The sequence below is a fragment of the Elephas maximus genome, chromosome 12 (genome assembly GCF_024166365.1).
Source record: "Elephas maximus indicus isolate mEleMax1 chromosome 12, mEleMax1 primary haplotype, whole genome shotgun sequence".
Taxonomy (NCBI): Eukaryota; Metazoa; Chordata; class Mammalia; order Proboscidea; family Elephantidae; genus Elephas; species Elephas maximus.
Window position 1 is genome coordinate 20,070,408 of NC_064830.1, and position 23,146 is coordinate 20,093,553.

The following is a 23,146-nucleotide window of genomic DNA, read 5'->3' on the forward strand; positions in this document are numbered from 1 at the left end:
GGGCACACTTGGGAGGGGCCGAGTTCCCCTTTGGAAGGGGTCCCTTTGGAGGAACCATGCACCTTTCTGAAACCTTGTACACAATCAGATCTTCCTAGGGGGAAAAGCACCCTATTAATCCATGCGACCAAGAACAGGTGCTATTTAGCTCAACCTGGCTTATGATAACAATAAAAACCCTTTACTCACCACCTTGTGCCTCTTGGAAATGCCATCATAGGATCAAAAATCCTTCTTGCAACACAATTTGTCAGCCAGTGTCAGCTGGTTGAGCAGCACGAGCAGTCATCCTTGAGTAGGATCTTGATTGGAATCCCAGTTCTGCTGTGTGGCCTTGGATATACATCCCATTTTCTGAGCCTGTTTTTCTCATCTGTAAAGTGGGGATAACAATAGTCACTCATAGGTCGCTGTAAGAGTTAACTTGGAAGAGATGCTATTGTTAGCTGCCTTCAAGTTGGCCCCCAACTTACGGTGACGCCATGCACAACTGAACGTGGACCCTTGTGATCTATAGGGCTTTTATGGGCTGATTTTCGGAAATAGCATTGCCAGGCTTTTCTTCTTAGTCTCTCTTGGTCTGGAAGCTCTGCTGAAACCTATTCAACATCATAGCAACACACAAGCCTCTGCTAACGGATAGGTGGTGTGACTGCACACTAGGTGCATTGGCTGGGAATCGAACCAGGGTGTCCCACTTGGAAAGCAAGGATTCTGCCACTGAACCACCACTGCCCTCTGAGTGAGATGTTAAACCTCTATAAATTAAGTCATCTAGCTGATGCTGTTGTATTCACCGAAGGACCATAGGAGAGGAAAGACAGGGTGATAGTGTGGCCAAAAAAACCCCAAGCACAGTGCCCAGCACTGCAGATGATTGGCTGAGTCCAAATATGAAGGAAATGGGTGGTTACCGTGTAAGACACGAGCATTCTGATCTGAGAAGTGGGTTTGCAATCTTTGCTCAGCTCTCCTGAAGTTAGGCCAGTACCCAGGGGCAAAACATATGAGTCAGTCTAAATAATTCCCCATAACGCCTGTAAGCCTTACAACATGTATTTAACATGGGGCTGCAATTGATCACCATCTCCCCATCAATCACGCCCTGGAGCTCGGAGAGACCAGCAGGGCAACCCCAGTGGGCCAAGCGCAGGCCTGAGACAGGCGGTTTGCAGTCTTGTTCAGACTTAGCTACTAACTGCTTTGGGGCCGTCAGCAAGTTACTTACCTTCTCAATGTCTCACTCTCCTTATCTGTAAAATAGGGATAATAATACTTACCTACCTCATGGGGCTTGTTGCAAGAATTAATTAAAGTTTATGAAGTACTTTGAGATTCTCGGATAAAAGGCCCTGCAAAACTACAAAGTATTATTATCATAATCCAGTAGGCTATAAAAGATAATTTTGCAGGAAAAGGCAAAAGTTTAATTTCCATACAAGCAGAAACAAAGGCAGATATAGTCATAGAAAGTTTTTTTTATTTTTTTAAGTCTAGAAGATAATTTATATAATTAAAAAAAATTATAACATATTTTCTCCCTACCAATAATCAATGCAGCTTGGTAGTTACAGATTTTGGTCTTAGACCAGCAAATAATAATAAGTGTCTCTGCATGCCAGGCACTGGATTGCGGATTCTGCGTGAGTTTATCTCTTAGAATCCCTCAACAACTGTCTGAGGTGAATATTATCACCCTGGTTTTTCCCAGGAGAAGAGGAAGGCAAGTCCTTGAATCCAGGACAAGCTCCAGAGTTCTCCCCTGGCCTTAGTCACTGCTCATGACGCTCACGCTCTGAGGAGGGTTTAGTGACATTCTAATTCCCCTTGGCATGTTGTCTTTAAACAGATTTCATCTGCAACCACAAGGGATAACTGAGGGGTAGGCTGGGAGGGACCATGTTGACTGAAGGCAAAGATGAGCTGCTGCCATTCCCACATTCTAGCTCATGTTCAAACATCCATTCCTTCACAGCCCAGCTCAAGAAGGCCACCCGCCCCATACCTCTAGGTTTCTTTCTTTGTAAGAAAAAAGCAAAGACCGTCTCCATCTGCCTCTCAGCTATGTTGGGAGAGTCAATTACCTTCTTTTAAAAACATTAATAATGATAGATAGAGCTTTAAAGATGAGAAGGCCTATATGTGGAGAAGTTTTGTGTTGCCAGCCTTTTTCATCTCTACTTGAAGCCTTTACAGACATTTAATTAAGTCCCAGGGCTGGAGAGCCTTGGAAGGGGAATGGGTAGAATAAACCCACACCTTTAGGAATGGTTCTCTGTTGCAGGACATAGTGGCAGAATGCAGTGAGATGTGCTTGAGGTTGAAGGAGACCTGGATTTGAGACCAGCTGTGTCTCCTATTAACTAAGTGGTTTGGGGTAAATGCTACAACCAACTGAGCCTCAGTTTACTCACAGGGATATCAGAGGATTACCTGATATTAGAAAAAAACTTATTTTTATTGTTATTTTGTATGTTAGAAGCACAGAGAAACGGGAGAATGTAGGGTGGACAGAATAGTCACATTGTTTCCACAACTTATCTGGCAAATTGAAAAAAAAAAATTTGGAGTTGAAAATTAAAATGTGAAGTGAATGAGCACTAATGAAAAAGAAAAGGGTGTGTTTGTCTTACTCATTCCAGGATCCTATGTGTTTGGGAAGTCGTCCTTACTCTGTGGAGAAACTGTCTGATAGAGGAGAAAGGGGTCAGGGTGGCATATAGAGGCAAATCTGAAAGTGGGGTCCTCGGAGAGGAAGCCATTGAAGCAGACATTGGGGGTCATAGCCTACCCAAGCTACTTCGTTTGGGCTATGAAAGGTGAAGATCCAACAATTTCTAGTCAAATTGTTCCATGCAGAAGACCTGGATTTACATTCAGCTTTGCCACTTACTATCTGTGACTTCAGGAGTCTTTTAATTTCTCTGGGCATTTCCTTACCTGAAACATGGGGACACCACCTGATAGGATGTCATGAGGAGCCAATGGCTCAGTGCCCAGGTCAGTGCCCAGCTACGTGACCGTCATGCAGAGGTTCCTGCCTTGGAACGACCGGGCATGCTCTGACTTTGGGCCTGCTCCTTACTAAGTGCTTTACCCATCTTATTTTGTTGATTCTCCTTGAGGAATCTATGAGGCTAAGTGTTAGAATCTTAATTTTACCTTCAACTTTCAAGAATAATTTTCTACTAAACTCCTTTTTTATGAAAGACAAAATGCTTAACTTAGACGTAATCCCTTACTCGGTATCCTGAGCACCCTGAGCACCCCTTTGGCAGTGATTTAAACAGAAAGCACAGCCTTCAAGAGCACCTGTTAAGGACATGCTGGCAAGCAGAAGAGACCTGAGACACTCTGTCATCTTCCCAAGAATGCCAGCATTTCTGGGCAGTTGACTAAAAGCCAGAGAGGGGGCCGTGATCCCCACCAAATATGAACACGCAGAGTCCATGCTTGTCCTCCATACCCACAGCCCGCACAGAGACGGACTCCATCTAGAAGGAATTAGCACAGAAGTAGAAGCAAAAGGAAATCGATGTTCCTCAGCTCTTAGAATTTGATAAGGAGTTAAAATAACAGAATTTTAGAGTCGGAAGGGACTTTTGAGATGGTCTAATTATATGAGTAAGAAAACTGAGACTCAGAGAGGTCTGGGGGCTTTCCCAAGGTCGCACCAAAGTAGGAAGAAGCACTCTCTCCCTGGAGATGGAAGGTCTGCATATTTCACTGATTTTTCCACTGACTGTGTGGTTTTTGGTCACCTCCCTGAGCCCTGGTTTTCTCATCTGCAAAACCAGGATACTAATAGTTTCCCCATCTATCTCACAGAGTCGGCAAGTGGTCAAAATAATAAGAATAGAAATTATGGCCAAGGAAGCCATCTGGAAGCTATAAAGGCCACAGCCACCACTTGTCTGCCCATTTGTCCTACCAGGGTGGCTTGCGTGTTACTGTGATGCTGGAAGCTATGCCACTGGTATTTCAAATACCAGCAGGGTCACCTATGGTGTATAGGTTTCAGCAGAGCTTCCAGAATAAGACAGATTAGGAAGAAGGACCTGGTTAGATACTTCTAAAAAAAATTGGCCAGAGAAAACCTTAAGGAGAGCAGCAGAACATTGTCTGGTATAGTGCCAGAAGATGAGCCCCTTAGGTTGGAAGGCATTCAAAATACAACTGTAGAAGAGCTGCCTCCTCAAAGTAGAGTCAACTGTAATAATGTGGACGGAGTAAAGCTTTTGGGGCTTTCATCTGCTGATGTGGCATGACTCAAAATGGGAAGAAACAGCCATAAACATCTGTTAATGATCAGAACGTGGCATGTACGAAGTATGAATCTAGGGAAATTGGAAGTTGTCAAAAATGAAATGGAATATTTGAAGATTGATACGCTAGGCATTAGTGAGCTGAAATGGACTGGTATTGACCATTTTGAATCAGACAATAATATGGTCTACTATGCTAGGGATGACAAATAGAAGAGGAACAGTGTCACATTCATTGTCAAAAAGAACATTTCAAGATCTATCCTGAAGTATAAGGCTGTTCGTGATAGGATAATATCCATACTCCTACAAGGAAGACCAGTTAATACGACTATCATTCAAATTTACACACCAACCACTAATGCCAAAGATGAAGAAACTGAAAATTTTTACCAATTTCTTCAGTCTGAAATTGATCAAACATGCAATCAAGATGCAATTCCTGGTGATTGGAATGTGAAAGTTGGAAACCAAAAAGAAGAATCAATAGTTGGAAAATGTGGCCTTGGTGATAGAAATGATGCCTGAGATTGCACGATAGAATTTTGCAAGACCAACAGTCTATTCATTGGAAATACCTTTTTCAACAACATAAATGGTGACTATACATGTGGATATCACCAGATGGAATACACAGAAATCAAATCAACTACATCTGTGGAAAGAGACGATGGAGAAACTCAATATCATCAGTCAGAACAATGCCAGGGGCCGACTGCAGAATTGACCATCAATAGCTCATATGCAAGTTCAAGTTGAAGCTGAAGAAAATTAAAAACAAGTCCATGAGGGCCAAAGTATGAACTTGAGTATATCCCACCTGAATTTAGAGAGCATCTCAAGAATAGATTTGATGCATCGAACACTAATTACCAAAGACAAGACGAGTTGTGCAAGGACATCATGCATGAAGAAAGCCAAAGGTCATTAAAAAGACAAGAAAGAAAGAAAAGACCAAAATTAATGTCAGAAGAGACTCTGAAACTTGCTCTTGAACGTAGAGTAGGTAAAGCCAATGAAAGAAACGATGAAGTAAAAGAGCTGAACAGAAGGTTTCAAAGGGTGGCATGAGAAGACAAAGTTAAGTATTATAATCATATGTCCACAGACCTGGAAAACCCAAAGTGAAGAACACACTTGGCACTTTTCAAGCTAAAAGGACTAAAGAAAAAGTTCAACCCTTGAGTTGCAATATTGAAGGAGCCTATGGGCAAAATATTGAGCAATGCAGGAAGTATCAAAAGAAGATGGAAGGAATACACAGAGTCACTGTACCAAAAAGAATTGGTCGACATTCAGCCATTTCAGGAGGTAGCATATGATCAAGAGCCAATGGTACTGAAGGAAGTTCAAGCCGTACTGAAGGCATTGGTGAAAAACAAGGCTACAGGAATTGATGGATTACCAATTGAGATGTTTCAACAAATTGATACAATTCTGGGGGTGCTCACTTGTCTATGCCAAGAAATTTGGAAGAGCTACCTGGCCGACCAACTGGAAGAGATCCGTATTTGTGTCCATTCCAAACAAAGGAGATCGAACAGAATTTGGAAATTATCGAACAATATCATTAATACCACATGCAAGTAAAATTTTGCTGAAGATAATTCAAAAACAGTTGCAGCAGTACGTCAACAGGAACCTGCCAGAAATTCAAGCTGGGTTCAGAAGAGGACATAGAGTGAGGGATATCATTGCTGATACCAGACGGATCGTGGCTGCAAGCAGAGAATACCAAAAAGATGTTTACCTGTGTTTAATTGACTATGCAAAGGCATTTGACTATGTGGATCATAACAAATTATGCATAACATCGTGAAGAATGAGAATTCCAGAACACTTAATTGTGCTCATGTGGAACCCGTACATAGACCAAGAGGCAGTCATTCAGACAGAACAAGGGGATACTGCATGGTTTAAAATTGGGAATGGCATGCATCTGGGTTGTATCATTTCACCATACCTTCGCAATCTGTATGCTGAACAAAAAATCTGAGAATCTGGACTATATGAAGAAGCATCAGGATTGGTGGAAGACTCATTAACAACTTGCGATAAGCATATGACACAACCTTCCTTGCTGAAAGTGAAGAGGACTAGAAGCACTTACTGATGAAGATCAAAGACCACAGCCTTGAGTATGGATTACACCTCACATAAAGAAAACAAAAATCCTCACAACTGCACTAATAAGCAACATCATGATAAATGGAGAAAAGATTGAAGTTGTCAAGGATTTCATTTTACTTGGATCCACAATCAACACCCACGGAAGCAGCAGTCAAGAAATCAAATGACACATTGCATTGGGCAAATCTGCTGCAAAAAAAGCCTCTTTAAAGTGTTAAAAAGCAAAGGTGTCACTTTGAGGACTAAGGTGTACTTGACCCAAGCCATATTTTCAATTGCTTCATATGTATGTGAAAGCTGGACAATGAATAAGGAAGATCAAAGAAGAATTGATGCATTTAAATTATGGTATTTTATTGCGGAAGAATATTGAATTTACCATGGCCTGCAAGAAGAACAAACAAATCTGTCTTGGAAAGGTACAGCCAGAATGCTCCTTAGAAGTGAGGATGGAGAGACTTTGACTCATGTACTTTGGACACGTTATCAGGAAGGACCAGTCTCTGGAGAAGGACATCATGTTTGGTAAAGTAGAGGGTCACTGAAAAAGAGGAAGACGCTCAACAAGATGCATTGACATAGCGTCTGCAACAATGGGCAAAAACACAGCAATGATTATGAGGATGGTGCAGGACCAGGCAGTGTTTCGTTTTGTTGTATATGGATTTGCTATGAATCAGAATCAATTCGATGGGACCTAACAACAGCAGCAACAACAAAGGCCACAGAGTAATTACCTACCAGTTGGGGGAAGAAGGGGGCTAGGGAGCAGCAGCCTGGAGAGGGTGTGACGGCTGGAACTCAGTGGCTCCTCTGACAGGAGCCCTATACTTCTGGACCTGCTTAAGGAGAAAATGGCTGGGGAGGGTTGCTGGGGCCTTGGCAGTGCCCTGTGCTGATCATCCTGGAAGCCAACAGATGCCCATCACTTTTCTTTCCTTTCCTTTGCTAGAAGCTCTCAGTTCATTCCCTGAGCTGAGTGCAGTGCTGATTCAGTTTGGTGGGTGTGATGGTTAAGGTTGTGTGTCAATCTGGTCAGGCCATGATTCTCAGTGGTTTGGCAGATATTATGTAATCATCCTCCATTTTATGATCTGATGTGAGCAGCCAATAAGTTGATAGGGGAGTTTCTTAGGGGGTGTGGCCTGCATCAAATACATATAGATGTTCTGGCAAAGCTCGCCCTCTCTGAATCCTGCATCCAGCTTGTCATCCTCTGACCTCCAGTTCTTGGGACATGAGCCAGCAGCCTGCCCTCTGACCTGCAGATTTTGGGTTCATCAGCCCCTGCAACCAAATGAGTCAGGAAAAGCCTCCAGCCTGACATCTGACCCATGGATTTGGGACTTGCCAGCCTCCACAATTGCCTGAGGCATTTCCTTGAAATAAATCTCCTTCTCTCTATATATATCTATACATATATATATGTGTATATACATGTACAAATAAATCTCTCTTTATATGTACACACATATATGTACATATACATATATACATGTTCACGTATACATACATATATGTATATATATATATATGGAAACCTTGATGGTGTAGTGGTTAAGTGCTGTAACTCTTAACTAAAAGGTCGGCAGTTTGAATCCACCAGCCTCACTTTGGAAACCTTCTAGGATGGTTCTACTCTGTCCTATAGGGTCACTATGAGTTGGAATCAACTCGATGGCAAAGGTATTTTTGGTTTGTATGCTTCACTGGTTTTGCTTCTTTAGAGAACCCAGCCTAAGGCAACGAGCACCTAGCTCTGAGCTGCAGGGGGATGGAGAAGCAGGTGGTGGAGGTAACATCCCCACCTCTGACCCAGCACTCACCTCTTCCCTACCGTACACCCTGGCTTTTGATGGGCTAGAGTTCGATCTTTGTGCAGCTATGTCCCAAATGTAGCCACGTTGAAAAAAAACAGTGATAGCCTTTTATTGAATACCTATTAATATCACACACAACTAAAATTTAGTTGAAGATCATTCAAAAGCAGTTGCAGCAGTATGTTGACAGGGACCTGCCAGAAATTCAAGCTGGATTCAGAAGAGGACATGAAATCAGTGATATCTTTGCTGATGTCAGATGGATTCTGATTGAAAGCAGAGAATGCTGGAAGGATGTTTACCTGTGTTTTATTGACTATGCAAAGGCATTCGACTGTGTGGATCATAACGAATTAAGAATAACATTTCGAAGCATAAGAATTCCAGAACGCTTAATTGTCCTCACAAGGAACCTGTACCTAGATCAAGAGGCAACTGTTTGAACAGATCAAGGGGATACTGCATGGTTTAAAGTCAGGAAAGGTATGCGTCAGCATTGTAACCTTTCACCATACTTATTCAATCTGTACGCTGAGCAGATAATCCGATAAACTGGACTATATGAAGAAGAACTCAGCATGAGGATTGGAAGAAGACTCATTAACAACCTATGCTATGCAGATGACACAAGATTGCTTGCTGAAAGTGAAGAGGACTTGAAGCACTTACTGATGAAGATCAAAGACCACAGACTTGGAAGAAGTACAACCAGAATGCTCCTTAGAAGCAAGGGTGGTGAGACTACATCTCACATACTTTGGACATGTTATCAGGAGGGATCAGTCCCTGAAGAATGACATCGTGCTTGGTAAAGTAGAGGGTCAGCAAAAAAGAGGAAGACCCTTACTGCGATGGATTGACACAGTGGCTGCCACAATGGGCTCAAGCATAACAATGGTTGTGAGGATGGCACAAGACCAGGCAGTGTTTCGTTCTGTTGTACATAAGGCCGCTATTTGTTGAAACAGACTTGACAGCACCTAATAGCAATAACATTGTGTGCCAGGAGTCACTCATCCACCATTCTCACACAGCCATGCCCAACCCTGAAATGAAACCTATAAAATAGTACTTCTGTTGCACAGAAGAGGAAATTGAGGCTCAGCTAAGTGCTCACTAAAGTCACACAGCATGGAGATGATGGAGCAGGGATCCAAAGCCAGGCCTCCAAGGCTCCCACACGCATGCACTTGCCCCCACACTCTGCAGCCCCTCTGGGAAGAGCCCCTGACTCCTGCTCCCTGAAGGCAGAGGCTTTGTGAGTTGATTGATCTCTGAGTGGGGAGAGGGGAGGGGGGATGGTGTGATGGTTGGGGGTGTAAATGGTCAAACTTCCCCAGCCTCTTATTCCTTGTCTATAAAGTGCAACCATTGGACTTAGGGCTGCTTAAGCCATTTCTAGCTCCTTTTCTCAGGGTCTGTGGCTGGGCCTGGAGGGCCAAGGTCCCCAGGGGACTCTGACCCTTGGCTGGGAGAAAGAGGTGCACAAACATGAAGCCGGCTTGCAGCCGTGCAAGGACCTCTTGTCTCAATGAGCCCTGGAGCCTCAGGTCCGTCTGTGGCACAGTGGAAAGGGGTCCACAGCCTCTTAGATCTTCCACTTGCTGTATGGCATGGGACAGACAAAACTCTCTGGGCCTCAGTGTCCTCACCTGTTGGAGCGAAAGGGTTGTTTTAGGTGCTTGATTTTAGGAATGAAGAAAATCTCTGTATTCTGCTATGGAAGGGATCTCCAAGACACATTGATTGAAAGAGCATGGCACGTATAAATTACGCTACCCTTTTTTATAAATAAAGGAATTTGAATATAGGATGGTGAGACTCTGGCTCGCTTACTTTAGACACGCCATCATGAAAGACCAATCGCTGGAGAAGAACATCATGATTGACGTGGAGGGTAAGCGAAAACGAGGGAAACCTTCAATGAGACGGATTGATGCAATAGGTGCAACAATGGACTCAAACATGCCAGAACATGGAAAAGGTGCAGGACCAGGCAACATTTCATTCTTGCAGCAACTAACAACAACACACATTCAATATATATATTCATCATGTAAATGTATTCAAAGATATTATAGTTGCTTATTTTTCACAAAGATATAATGGAAGAGTAAGCCAAAAAATTAATTTAAAAAAGGGCTATCTAGAGAAGAGGGGAGAGAACAGGGGAGAGGGGAGGGCGCAGGCATGGAAGCCCGACCTCTCTTAATGATCTGGTCTTACTGTGCTAATTTTGGAACTGTGCAAATGTTTTACACAGTTTAAAAAACAAAGTTCAGTAAAAAAACAACAAAGCAATTCCTCAAAAGTAAAAACGCACTCCAATAAAATGTAATTGTGTATCAAAGTTGGTGATATAAACATACGGAAAAAACTTATTTCAATTGACTTTAACACACAGTATTTTGACAGTATAAGCCTGGTGGCATACATCCTGAGGACAAAAAGAACCTCCACGGAATTTTAGACTGCATTCGTGGTCTTGTTGGTAGTACTTAATACATTGTTGTTGTTAGGTGCCGTTGAGTAGGTTCCAACTCATAGCAACCTCAGGTACAACAGAACGAAACATTGCCAGTCCTATGCCAACGTCATGGTTGTTGTTATGTTTGAGACCATTGTTGCAACCACTGTTGAGAGTCTTCCTCTTTTCACTGACCCTCTACTTTACTAAGCATGAAGTCCTTCTCCAGGAACAGGTCCCTCTTGATAACATGTACAAAGTATGTGAGATGAAGCCTTGTCATCCTTGTTTCTAAGGAGCATTCTGGTTGTACTTCTTCCAAGACAGCTTTGTTCATTCTTTTGGCCATAAAAACCCAAAGCAAACTTGTTGCCGTTAAGTCAATTCTGACTTATAGCGACCCTGTGGGTATATTCAACATTCTTCGCCAACACCATAACTCAAAGGTGTCAATTCTTTGGTCTTTCTTACATTCATTGTCCAGCTTTCACGTGCATATGGGGTGATTGAAAACACCATGGCTTGGGTCAGGCACACCTTAGTCCTCAAAAGTGACATCTTTGCTTTTTAACACTTTAAAGAGGTCTTTTTAAAAAAAAAAAAAAAATTTTTTTTTTTTTTTTGGAGCAGATTTGCCCAATGCCATGTGTTGTTTCATTTCTTGACTGCTACTTTCATGGGCGTTGATTGTGGATCCAAGTAAAATGAAATCCTTGACAATTTCAATATTTTCTGTTTATCACGATGTTGCTTGTTGGTCTAGTTGTGAGGATTTTTGTTTTCTTTATGTTGAGGTGTAATCCATACTGACGGCTGTGGTCTTTGATCTTCATCAGTAAATGCTTCAAGTCTTCTTCACTTTCAGCAAGCAAGGTTGTGTCATCTGCTAAACATAGATACTACTGTTTTGAAACTATTATATATGTAATATATAAAAAAACAAAAAAAATATATAGAGCAGGATAAATGTTAATGCTGCTGAAAACCAAGATTTTTAGGATAAGAGAAAAGAGAAACAAATACCATACCACGCAGGTGAAGCAAATGCTAGCTTTGGTACCTCGGAGCCCCAGGGTCCCTGTGGGAGGAACCCAGAAGATGCAACTGATCTCTGCACCGTCCCCACCACCACCCTGCTCCCACCACTGCTTCTGTTAGTGGTATTTTATATTCTAAGGCACTGCAAATGATTTGGTTTGGAAGGTTTTCTTGCTTAAAAAAAGAAAAGAAAAACCCCACAGTTTGGAAAACTTGGAGGAGGTGATCCTTAACTGTCCCTTGAATACTGACATTTTATGGTCCTGGGAACTGAGGGTCTGAGCAGATTTCCACAAAGCATGTGCCTCGAAGAACACTACGCAGAAGCCACAGCTTAGGTGTGTCTTTCCTCTGGTGCCCCAGTGCGGCGCTGCCTAGTTGGCTGTCTCTGAATAAAAAAGTTTATTCATGTTCTGATCCTTGCCTCCTAGCTTTCTGGTTTGTCACTCTGACTGCACTGGAGTTAGTAATTTTACAGTGTTTATGTACTTACTACACCCGTTGCCGTCTAGTCAATTCTGACTCATAGTGACCCTATAGGGGCGCTGGTGGTGCAGTAGTTAAGAGCTCAGGCCGCTAGCCGAAAGGTCGGCAGTTCAAATCCACCAGCTGCTCCTTGGAAACCCTACGGGGGCAGTTCTACTCTGTCCTACAGGGTCGCTCTGAGTTGGAATCAGCTTGACAGCAAACGGTTTGTTTTTTTGTTTGTTTGTTTATGTACCTACTCTATGTTGGGAACTTTTATATATGTCTTCTCCCTTCACACTCTCAATGACCTTGGGAAGTGAGGATTATTAACCCTCATTTATTCATGTAAGGAGTGGGAAGTGCAATGACATTAAATGACACAGCCCTGGACCCCACTGGGCAATGATAGAACCAGGGGTTGAGTTTGGCCTGACACAAGGCCTACACTCTTCCAGTGAGCTTTGTCTACCTTTCACAGAGAGACTCATCTTCTGGCTCTTAGTAAATTCATAGGACAGGCTATGAATGAGTTAAACCAACAGGAAAAGTTTGGATTCTGACACCTTTGGAATGAGTTTCAGTGCTGAAAGGGAGAAGAGAAGACACAATAATCTCAGCTACCATTTTTTAAGTCCTACTGTGTGCTGGACACCACCCGTGTTACCTCATTGATTCTTCACAGTATAAATGGGATAGGCATTCTCCATTCTCCACATGTGGGGAAATGGAGACTGTGAGAGATTAAATGACTTTCTCAAAAGTCACAAATAACAGAGCCAGGATTCAAAGCCAGAGAGACATGACTCCAAATCAGCCTGCAATACTGCAAATAAATCATTAAGAATTCTAATCTAAAGCTCCATTTTAACACAACAGGGTGGGAAGAAGATAGCAACTAGTTTGAAGAGGATTTTTTTTTTTAAATAAAGGAAGTTTCTGAATTGTTCAGACTCAAAAAAAAAAAAACAAAACAAAAAATAGATTTTGTTGGTCTATTTCAGTGGTTTTCAACAGGGAATGTTTTTGACCTCCCAGGGGACATTTGGCAACGTCTGGAGTTTTTTTGTTTGTTACAACTGGATAGGGGGTTGCTACTGGCATCTAGTGGGTAGAAGACAGGGGTGCTGCTAAAAAGCCCACAAAGTGCAGAACAGGCCCCACAACAAAGAACACTGAAATCCAAAATGTCGCTGGTACAAAGGTTGAGAAACCTGGGCTAGGAGGTTTTCAGGCTAGAGTTATTGCTAAACATCCTAGAATGGTCCAAACAGCTCCCCGCAACAAAGGGTGGTCTGGCCAAAATGTCAATAATACCAATGTTGAGAAACTCTGTCATAGCCCGAGACCCTGAAGAAGGCCTTCTCTTTCTCCCTGGTTTCTCTTTCCTTTGTTACTGCTCCTCGAACAGGGTTCCTCAGCGCACTTAGTTTTCCAGGGAAGGTTATAAGCCACCTGTTCTTAGACGTTTCCAGAGTGTCTCCGTTGGCAATGGTGCCAGATCAGTTATAGGGGAAGTGTGTCTTTCATCTCTCCAGGAGGGTTGGTTGTCGGGAGAGGACGGTGCTTGGGAATGCCACGTGATACCAATTATTCAAATAGGCTTCTCCTCTGAGAATCTGCTCTCCTCTGAACTTCAAACATCTTGACCAATAATAATTTAGCAGCAGAGCATCTTAGGGAGATTGTATCTGCTCCCAAACCAATTAGTTTAACTCCAGGGAAGTTTACCAAACACTCTTTGATCAAAGAATTCTTTTTCAAAAGGGTGTTATGTTCTACCCACAAGTCTTCCTTTGACATTAATATATAGACCAAAAAGAAGCAGCAGTTTTGGAGATGGCACTGGCGTTTCAGAATCAAATTTAAAATACTGCAGTTTTAACGTTTTCAGAATTGCCCCACCAGATCCACTCTTGTTGGTACAGAGATAGAAAGAGCCTTGGAGTGTTGAAGGAGGCACCACCTCAGAGCCAGCAGGAACTGAGAGAAACAGAGCCTCAAGTCCCAGACTCAGCCAAAGGAGAAAGGATGTCAAAGCTCTTCTAAGCCAGGACAAAATGGCTCCCACTGCAGGGTTGGCTGTGTGACAGCCACTGTTTGATTCGGAAACTATCCCCAGTACGCAGGAGATATTCACCAAGTATTGAATGACTCGAGCCCACTGGTAGGTGCTGGGGATATCACAGAGGAAAGAAACATTATCTTTGCCTGAAAGGAATTCACAGTTTAGTGGGTGAGATATACCAGTGGCCAGTAGTGTTTGGGTTCTTTTCTTCAACAGATGCTCGTAGTGCAGTGTGGCAAGTGGAGAATGACAGGGTAAGTGCAGCCCTGTACAGCTGCTGTCAGGGCCCTGAGCCCACCATCTTCTTTCTCTCCTCTGAACTTTTGCATATACTGCTTCTTTTGCTCGAGAGCCTTCTTGACGGGGTCTACTCATCTTTCCAGACCAAACTCCAGTATTAGCTCATCCAGGAAGCCTTACCTCTCCCAAGGTGGTATGTCCTGTCTGTCCACTGAACTACCTGGGCTCCCTGGGGTTCTCATTACCAGAACACTGGACACAAGTCATTGGTTGCTTTTCTCTCCCCCAAATCTCCCCCCTCCCCAACTATGAGCTCCTTAAGGCAGAGACCGTGGGTTATTCATTTGTGTATCCCCAGTACACAGAAGATATTCACCAAGTATTGAGTGACTCAGTGAATGGGTGAATGAAAGAAAAATGTGTACACAAGCACCAGCGGAACAGGAAGCAATGGTGAAGAAATGCTGAGGTAGATAAAGGGGCTGCTTTTCAGGTAATGTTTTGTTATGACTATGTCTGCTCAGACAGTTTCGGCATTTTTTTCACTCTAGAACAATGCTGACAGGCATCCAATCAAGTTAATATTCCCTTCCCATCAAGAAAGACTCATTTTGTGGGAATAACAAGTCCACACAGCATTGTGTGGGTGTGTGCCCCACACATCAACCCCACCAAAATGCATCATGTGTCTGCCTGCGCATTCCTGTTAACAAGCTGTGAGGGGTGCTCAGCTTTCACTTCTCATGATAGCCAGTGACCCTCATCTGACCTCTGCACTAGCTTTGTGATGGTAGAAAAATGAAGTGGGAGCAGAGAGAGCAAAAGGAGAGAAAGCACTTATCAAACCCGAGTACAGACACTCCTGTTAGAAGGAAAGAATCCAAACACTACTTGCCACTGTTTAAAGATCGTAAACTTTATGCCTGTGGAATATTACCCTGGAAGTTTCAGTTTCTAAAAATGTTAACTAAATTGGCTTATAGACAGAAAAATGAAAAGTCTCCCTTCAAGATAGTAGAAATAAATGTCTCTGGTTTTGGGAAAGATAGATTTAGGGCTAAAAACAATAGGTACACCAAGTCCTTCACATGTGGTTTAAGACCCTATTAGTTTAGCGTCAATACTCATTTGGAAACATTTATCAGCTGCCATTTTGTTTCATGATAACCTACAAATTCTCTCTGTGGCATATCATGATACTTTAACAGCATAAAATGATCAAAAATTTCATCAACTCCTATACAAGTTATTGGAGAACAGAGAGAGAAAGACAGAGACAGAGACAGAGAGAAACACAAATACTGACCTGTCAAGTTGAAACCAATTCATCACCTTTTTTGGTCAATGAATGAGTGTTGACTCGATCTTCAGTGATTACGTTTACTGACAGACACTATGCTAAGTACCTGAGATCCTGCACTTAGTCCTTAGCATAAACCCATACAGTGTATTCAGTGTATGCAGCTAGCAAATGAAAAAGTGAAATGAAGAATTGGCTGGAGGTACAGAGCTTGTAAGCTGCAAAGCTGAGATGGAACCTAGGTGGTCCCTATGCTAAAGTGTTTCACTCTATGTAAAGCACTTAGGACAGTGCCTGGCACATAGCGAGCTCTATAGAAGTTTCAGCATTATTACTGCTGTTGTTCAGCACCAGGCTGTATCTGTCCCTGCACAAGATACTCTTTCAGAAGAGAGACATCAGAGGCATATGGTCCTTGCCCTTCCAGAACCCATAGGGGAACCTTGACCACCCCAGGAGCTGGAGTCAAGTTCTTAGTCATTAGCCTGAATGGGAAGAGAGGCAAGGGCTCTTGTGGCCACACAACCACTCCTCATTCGGGTCCTCCCCAGCAACAGTGGAATAAGAGTTGTTGCCAAAGAGTTTTCACTGGCCTGCTCATGGGCTCTTGCTGATGTAGGTCCCTTTACATGCACTCCTGGCTCCTCATTTCAGCTGGGTGAGCTCCCCCTTTTCCTTACATGCCCTGTCCAAAAGCTACCTTTCCAGGAAGCCTCCTCAGTCTATATCGCTGTAACTGGTTGCCCCCTCTTCTGATTCCTGCAGCATCTCACTGGTGGCCTCTATCACTCCCAGCTTGTCTAAGGTAGGTGTGTGGACCTCTGCTTCTCCTGCTAGCCTGGGGGTATTGAGAGGGCAGGGCCTATGTCTTTTTCTTCCCAGAGGCTCCAGCTCCTTGACTAGTCCTTAGAGTAGATGCTGAGTGCTGGGCCAGACTTCCCATATGTCTGAGCCTAAATCACAACTCACCATCCTCACCCTGCCACTTACTAGCTGCCTGACCTTGGGAAACTTATTGTACCTTTTTAAGCCTCTGTCTCCCTCTTGATAATAAAGGATACAACTTAGAGTTGTGTTGTGAGCAGTAAATGAGGTACGTGCCTCGCACATTAGAGGTGGCCAAAAATGAGAGCTATTATTATTTTTTAGTGTTTGTGGAATGAAGACAGGAAGGAAGGACTTGATGTATTTAAAGCGCTCTGCATCTGTATCCGTGGTTAGCCAAGTTTCTCTAGCTTCAGGGGAAAGAAGCTTTCAAAAAAGGGAATGAAAGTAGTTTCTTAAATGATACGGTATGCAAAAATGGTCACAAGTTCTTTGAAGCCCCTTGAATGAAGAAGGAGTCTCTTTTCCCACTCTTTGAATCAGGACTGGCCTTGTGACTTGCTTTGACCATTAAAATGCAGCAGATCATTAAAAATGCATTTGACTACTAAAATACATATTAATGACCATTAAAATAGTTTTTGTGACAGTTGTGTGCCTCGATCTTAAGAGGCTTTGCAGCTTCTGCCCTTGGGCTGGGAACCTTTCTGCCACCATGAAAATAAGTCCAGGCTAGCCTGTTGGAGGATGAGACACCATATGAACAGAGGCCCCAGACACGTAAGTGAGCCCCAGCCTACAACAGCCAAGAACAGCCCAGCCAAGGTGGACCACCTCACAGAGCCCAGCTCTAATCACTGACACGCAGAATCATGAGCTAAATGAAAGAGTTGCTTTAAACCACTAAGTTTTGGGGCAGTTCGTTACACAGTGCTAGATAACTGGTACACCGGGCAAGCTCATGGAAGCAAAGCCCAGTTCATGGGAACAGAAACTGGGAGCTGGAAAGCCATTGGGAAAATAGAAGCTATTCTCTTGATTTATCTGAGTATACATGGTGGTACTTACTGCACATCTGTGTCATTCTCTGCCATCATCTTCAGCTCACCTGCTTCCTCAACCCCAAATGGCATCCGGCCCCAACTCGACATGACCTTTCAGTTCAAGGGCTCACCATCTCCAAATGACTGGTGTTTGTATCTCTTTGACTTATACACACTCTGAATCTAATTGGCCTGCCTCAACTGCTGGTAGATGAGCTCCCTGGGTCAGGTGGCCTTTTGTGGGCAGCAGGCATTGTGGGAGGGAGGTTCTCCAAAAAAGGGACTAGTGGTGAGGCAGGAGGAGCCCTGGTTGTGCAATGGTTAAGCACTCTGCTGCTAACCAAAACGTCGGCAGTTCAAACCCACCAGCTACTCCAAGGTGGAATGTGGCAGTCTGGTTCTGTAAAGATTTACAGCTTTGGAAACCATATGGGACAGTTCTACTCTGTCCTATACGGTCACTATGAGTCGGAATTGACACGACGGCAATGGTTGGGTGGGGCAGCAATAAAATGTGGCTATATTTCATCATTCATATGAGGGAGGGACATGATGAAATTTTCACTACCATTTTATGGTTGAAGAGGCTGAAACGGATAATTTTACTCTAGTTCTTAGTCAGATTAAGCATGAGCTGATAAGCTTGTATCTCCCAGGTTACGTTTGTTAAATATTAGAGAAAAAAGCCTTCATGCTGTGTCTTTATTACCAGATATGGTAGATCTCACTGGACTTCCTCCTGGGTCTGGGCCACAGGAAGAGGCCCAACATGCACCACCACACCCTTCCCTTGGTTTATTTTTCTTTCGGGGGGTGGTATTTTGTTCCTTTTCCTATTTTCTGCTAGCCCTTCACACCCCCTCCCACCTCCACCTACAACAGCTCCCCAGGAAGCCTATGCTAACAACCTAATATATATTCTTTGTTCAGTAATAATACACAAGCATAGATCAGGTTTTAATAATATTGTTTACACAAATAAGACCACATTTTATACAGTTTTTTTTTTTTTTTTGCATCCTAGTTTTCTCACAGAAGCCCTTTTCAAAGAAGTTAACAGTCCTAGCTCTAATTTATTCTTATTAAAGGCTACATAATATTCTAAGGTCAGAATTACCATACTTTATTCAACTCTTTCCTATTGATGGTCATTCACTCTGTTTCCAATTCCCCAGGACTACAATTCTTGAATATAAAGCTTTATATACTGGGGCTTTTATTTCTGTGAATTGAATTCCTAAACATGGAATTGCTGAGTTGAAGGATAAAACAAAGCAAACCCATTGCTGTTGAGTCGATTCCTACTCATAGCAACCCTATAGGACAGAGTAGAACTGCCCCGTTGGGTTTCCAAGGAGTAGTTGGTGGATTTGAATCACCAATCTTTTGGTTAGCAGCTGATGTTTTAACCACTGTGCCACCAGGGCTCCACTGGGTTGAAGGATATACATGGATTGTTTTAATAGATGCCCACAGATGGCCTCTCAAATAAGTTGTAACCAGTAATTGACTACTCATGTCCCCATATCCCCCAGAGTAAAAGATGTAATTGCTGTTTTTTACTTTTGATAGCTTTATAGTTGAAAGGAAGCCTCTCACCACTATTTTAAATTGTATTTCCTTTACCACTAGAGTGGTTGAGAATTGTTAAAATATTTTGTTCGCCACTTGGATTTGCTTCTCTGTGAATTGTTTCTCTATATCCTTGGCCCACTTTTTTCATAGGTAATTGTCTCTTATCATTTTGTAAGAGCTCTTTGTGTGTAATAGATACTAAGCCACTGTCTATTTTCTGAATTTGGTACCTGAACATATCTTTTGCCTTAAACAATTTGAAGTGGTTTAACACTGACAAACAAATATGTCTTTTTTTTTTTAAAAAGTAGCTTCTAGGTTTTTATTCTTGGGTAAAAAGATTTTCCCTGCTACTAAGTTATTATATGTCCATTGCTGTCAGGTCAATTCTGACTCATAGCGACCCTAGAGTCTCTAAAAGAAAGAAAAATTCTTTCTTGTAAGATTTTTATTGTCTTGATTTTTATACTTAAGTCTGAAATTCATCTGAAATTCATTATTGTTTATAAGGTGTAGGATTGAGAACCAACTAATCTATTTTTTCTCATTAGTATAGAACCTCTTTTTTCATATATTAAATTGTTAAATATACAGGAATCTATTTCTGCTTTCTCTGTTTGGTTCTGGATTCATTTTTCCATTCCTATTGCCAAGCTTTTATTTATTTACTTGCATACAGTGGCTTTCTGGCCTGTTCTGATCTGGCAATGAAAATTCCCCAAACTATTCTTCTATTTCAAAAAATGATTTGTTGTTCCTAGGAATTTATTTTTCCAAATAAACTTTAGAATTATTTTATCCAATTCTCTGCCTATAAAACACCACACACGCAAAACTCTGTTAGAATTTTTTTAGAATTGCATTGAATTTATGCATTAATTGTATCAGGGCTGGCTTAAAAAAAAAAAACAATGACTTCCTATCCAAGGATAGGGCATGGCTTTCCCTTTATTCATCTCATGCTTTATGGCATCAGATAAGATTTTATTGTTTTTATGCAGGAATTTTTTCTTTCTTGTTCCATTTTATTCTGACATATTTCATAGTTTTGTTTGCAATTCTGAATATTTTTTTTTCCTTTTCTAGTTACTTGTGACTAGAATAGAGAGAAGTTGTCAATATTTGTGTACTTACCTTGTATACAACTATGTTGTCAAATACTTATTCATTCTAGTCATTTTTACTAATCTTTGAGATTTTCTGGGAATATGATCATATCATCAAGAAACAAAATTATCTCCTTCCACAGTTCATACCAGTTGTATAGTTTTTTGGCCTTATTACATTTGCCAGCAACTTCAAGACAGTGTTCAATAGTAATTGCAGTCGTATCATCCTTGCTTAGTTTCTGAATTAAATGAATATGTTTTTAGAGTCTCACCATTTAGAAAAATATTCTCCATTGGTTCTTGGTGAATGGTCTTTATTTCTAAAAAGTTTTCTATTGCTTAGAATTATTTTTTAAAGAAATAATGCTATTTTTTGTCAAATGCCTTTCAGGCTTAATTGATTTGTGCATGACTGTGTAGTTTTTTTCCTTAAATTGCTTTCACTTTGTTTTTCAAAAAGAGACTTTCATGCTTGAAAATTTCTACATGCATATAAAGACTCCCTCATTCTTTCTGATTTTGATTTATTTCTATGGGTTGTCAAAGATAAAAATTGGCAAAAAGTTGTTTGCATATGATGGAATACTGTATCATTTAAAATAGAATATTTTCAAAGACTAATATCATGGGATATTCTAGGCATTAGTGAACTGAAATGGACTGGTATTGGCCATTTTGAATTGGAAAATCATATAGTCTACTATGCTGGGAATGACAACTTGAAGAGGAATGGTGTTGCATTCATTGTCAAAAAGAACATTTCAAGATCTATCCTGAAGTACAATGCTGTTAGTGATAGGATAATATCCATACACCTACAGGGAAGACCAGTTAATACGACTATTGTTCAAATATATGCACCAACCACTAGGGCCAAAGATGAAGAAATAAGAAGATTTTTATCAGCTGTTGGAGTCTGAAATTGATCGAACGTGCAATCAAGATGCATTGATAATTACTGGTGATTTTAATGCGAAAGTTGGAAACAAAGAAGAAGGATTGGTAGTTGGAAAACATGGCCTTGGTGATAGAAACAATGCCAGAGATCAAATGATAGAATTTTGCAAGACCAACAACTTCGTCATTGCAAATACCTTCTTTCACCAACATAAAAGGCAACTATACACATGGACCTTGCCAGATGGTGCACACAGAAATCAAATTGACTACATCTGTGGAAAGAGATGTTGGAAAAGCTCAATATCATCAGTCAGAACAAGGCCAGGGGCCGACTGTGGAACAGACCATCAATTGCTCATATGCAAGTTCAGGCTGAAACTGAAGAAAACCAGAGCAAGTCCACAAGAGCCAAAATATGACCTTGAGTATATCCCACCTGAATTTAGAGACCATCTGAAGAATAGATTTGATGCATTGAACACTGGTGACCGAAGACTGGACGAGTTGTAGAATGACATCAAGGACATCATACATGAAGAAAGCAAGAGGTCATTGAAAAGACAGGAAAGAAAGAAAAGACCAAGATGGATGTTGGAGGGGACTCTGAAACTTGCTCTTGAACATCGAGCAGCTAAAGCAAAAGGAAGAATTGATGAAGTAAAAGAACTGAATAGTGTATTTCAAAGGGCGGCTGGAGAAGACAAAGTAAAGTACTATAATGGCATGTGCAAAGAGCTGAAGTTGGAAAACCAAAAGGGAAGAACACACTTGGCATTTCTCAAGCTGAAAGAATTGAAGAAAAAATTCAAGCCTCGAGTTGCAATAGTGAAGGATTCTATGGGGAAAATATTAAATGATGCAGGAAGCATCAAAAGAAGATGGAAGGAATACACAGAGTCATTATACCAAAAAGAATTAGTCGATGTTCAACCATTTCAAGAGGCAGCATATGATCAGGAACCAATGGTACTGAAGGAAGAAGTCCAAGCTGCTCTGAAGGCATTGGTGAAAAACAAGGCTCCAGGAATTGATGGAATATCAATTGAGATGTTTCAACAAACAGATGCAGCGCTGGAGGTGCTCACTCGTCTATGCCAAGAAATATGGAAGACAGCTTCCTGGCCAAGTGGAAGAGATCCATATTTATGCCTAGTCCCAAGAAAAGTGATCCAACCGAATGTGGAAATTGTAGAACAATATTGTTAATTTCACATGCAAGTAAAATTTTGCTGAAGATCATTCAAAAATGGCTGCGGCAGTATATAGACAGGGAACTGCCAGAAATTCAGGCCGGTTTCAGAAGAGGACATGGAACCAGGAATATCGTTGCCGATGTCAGATGGATCCTGGCTGAAAGCAGAGAATACCAGAAGGACATTTACCTGTGTTTTATTGACTATGGAAAGGCATTTAACTCCGTGGATCATAACAAATTATGGATAACATTGCAAAGAATGGGAATTCCAGAACACTTAATTGTGCTCATGAGGAACCTTTACACAGATCAAGAGGTAGTTAGTTGTTCAGACAGAACAAGGAGATACTGATTGGTTTAAAGCCAGGAAAGGTGTGCGCGAGGGTTGTATTCTTTCACCATACCTATTCAATCTATATACTGAGCAAATAATATGAGAATCTGGACTATATGAAGAAGAACGGGGCATCAGGATTGGAGGAAGACTCATTAACAACCTGGGTTATGCATATGACACAACCTTGCTTGCTGAAAGTGAAGAGGACTTGAAGCACTTACTAATGAAGATCAAAGACCACAGCCTTCACTATGGATTGCACCTCAACATAAAGAAAACAAAAATCCTCACAACTAGACCAATGAGCAACATCATGATAAACGGAGAAAAGATTGACGTTGTAAAGGATTTCATTTTACTTGGATCCAC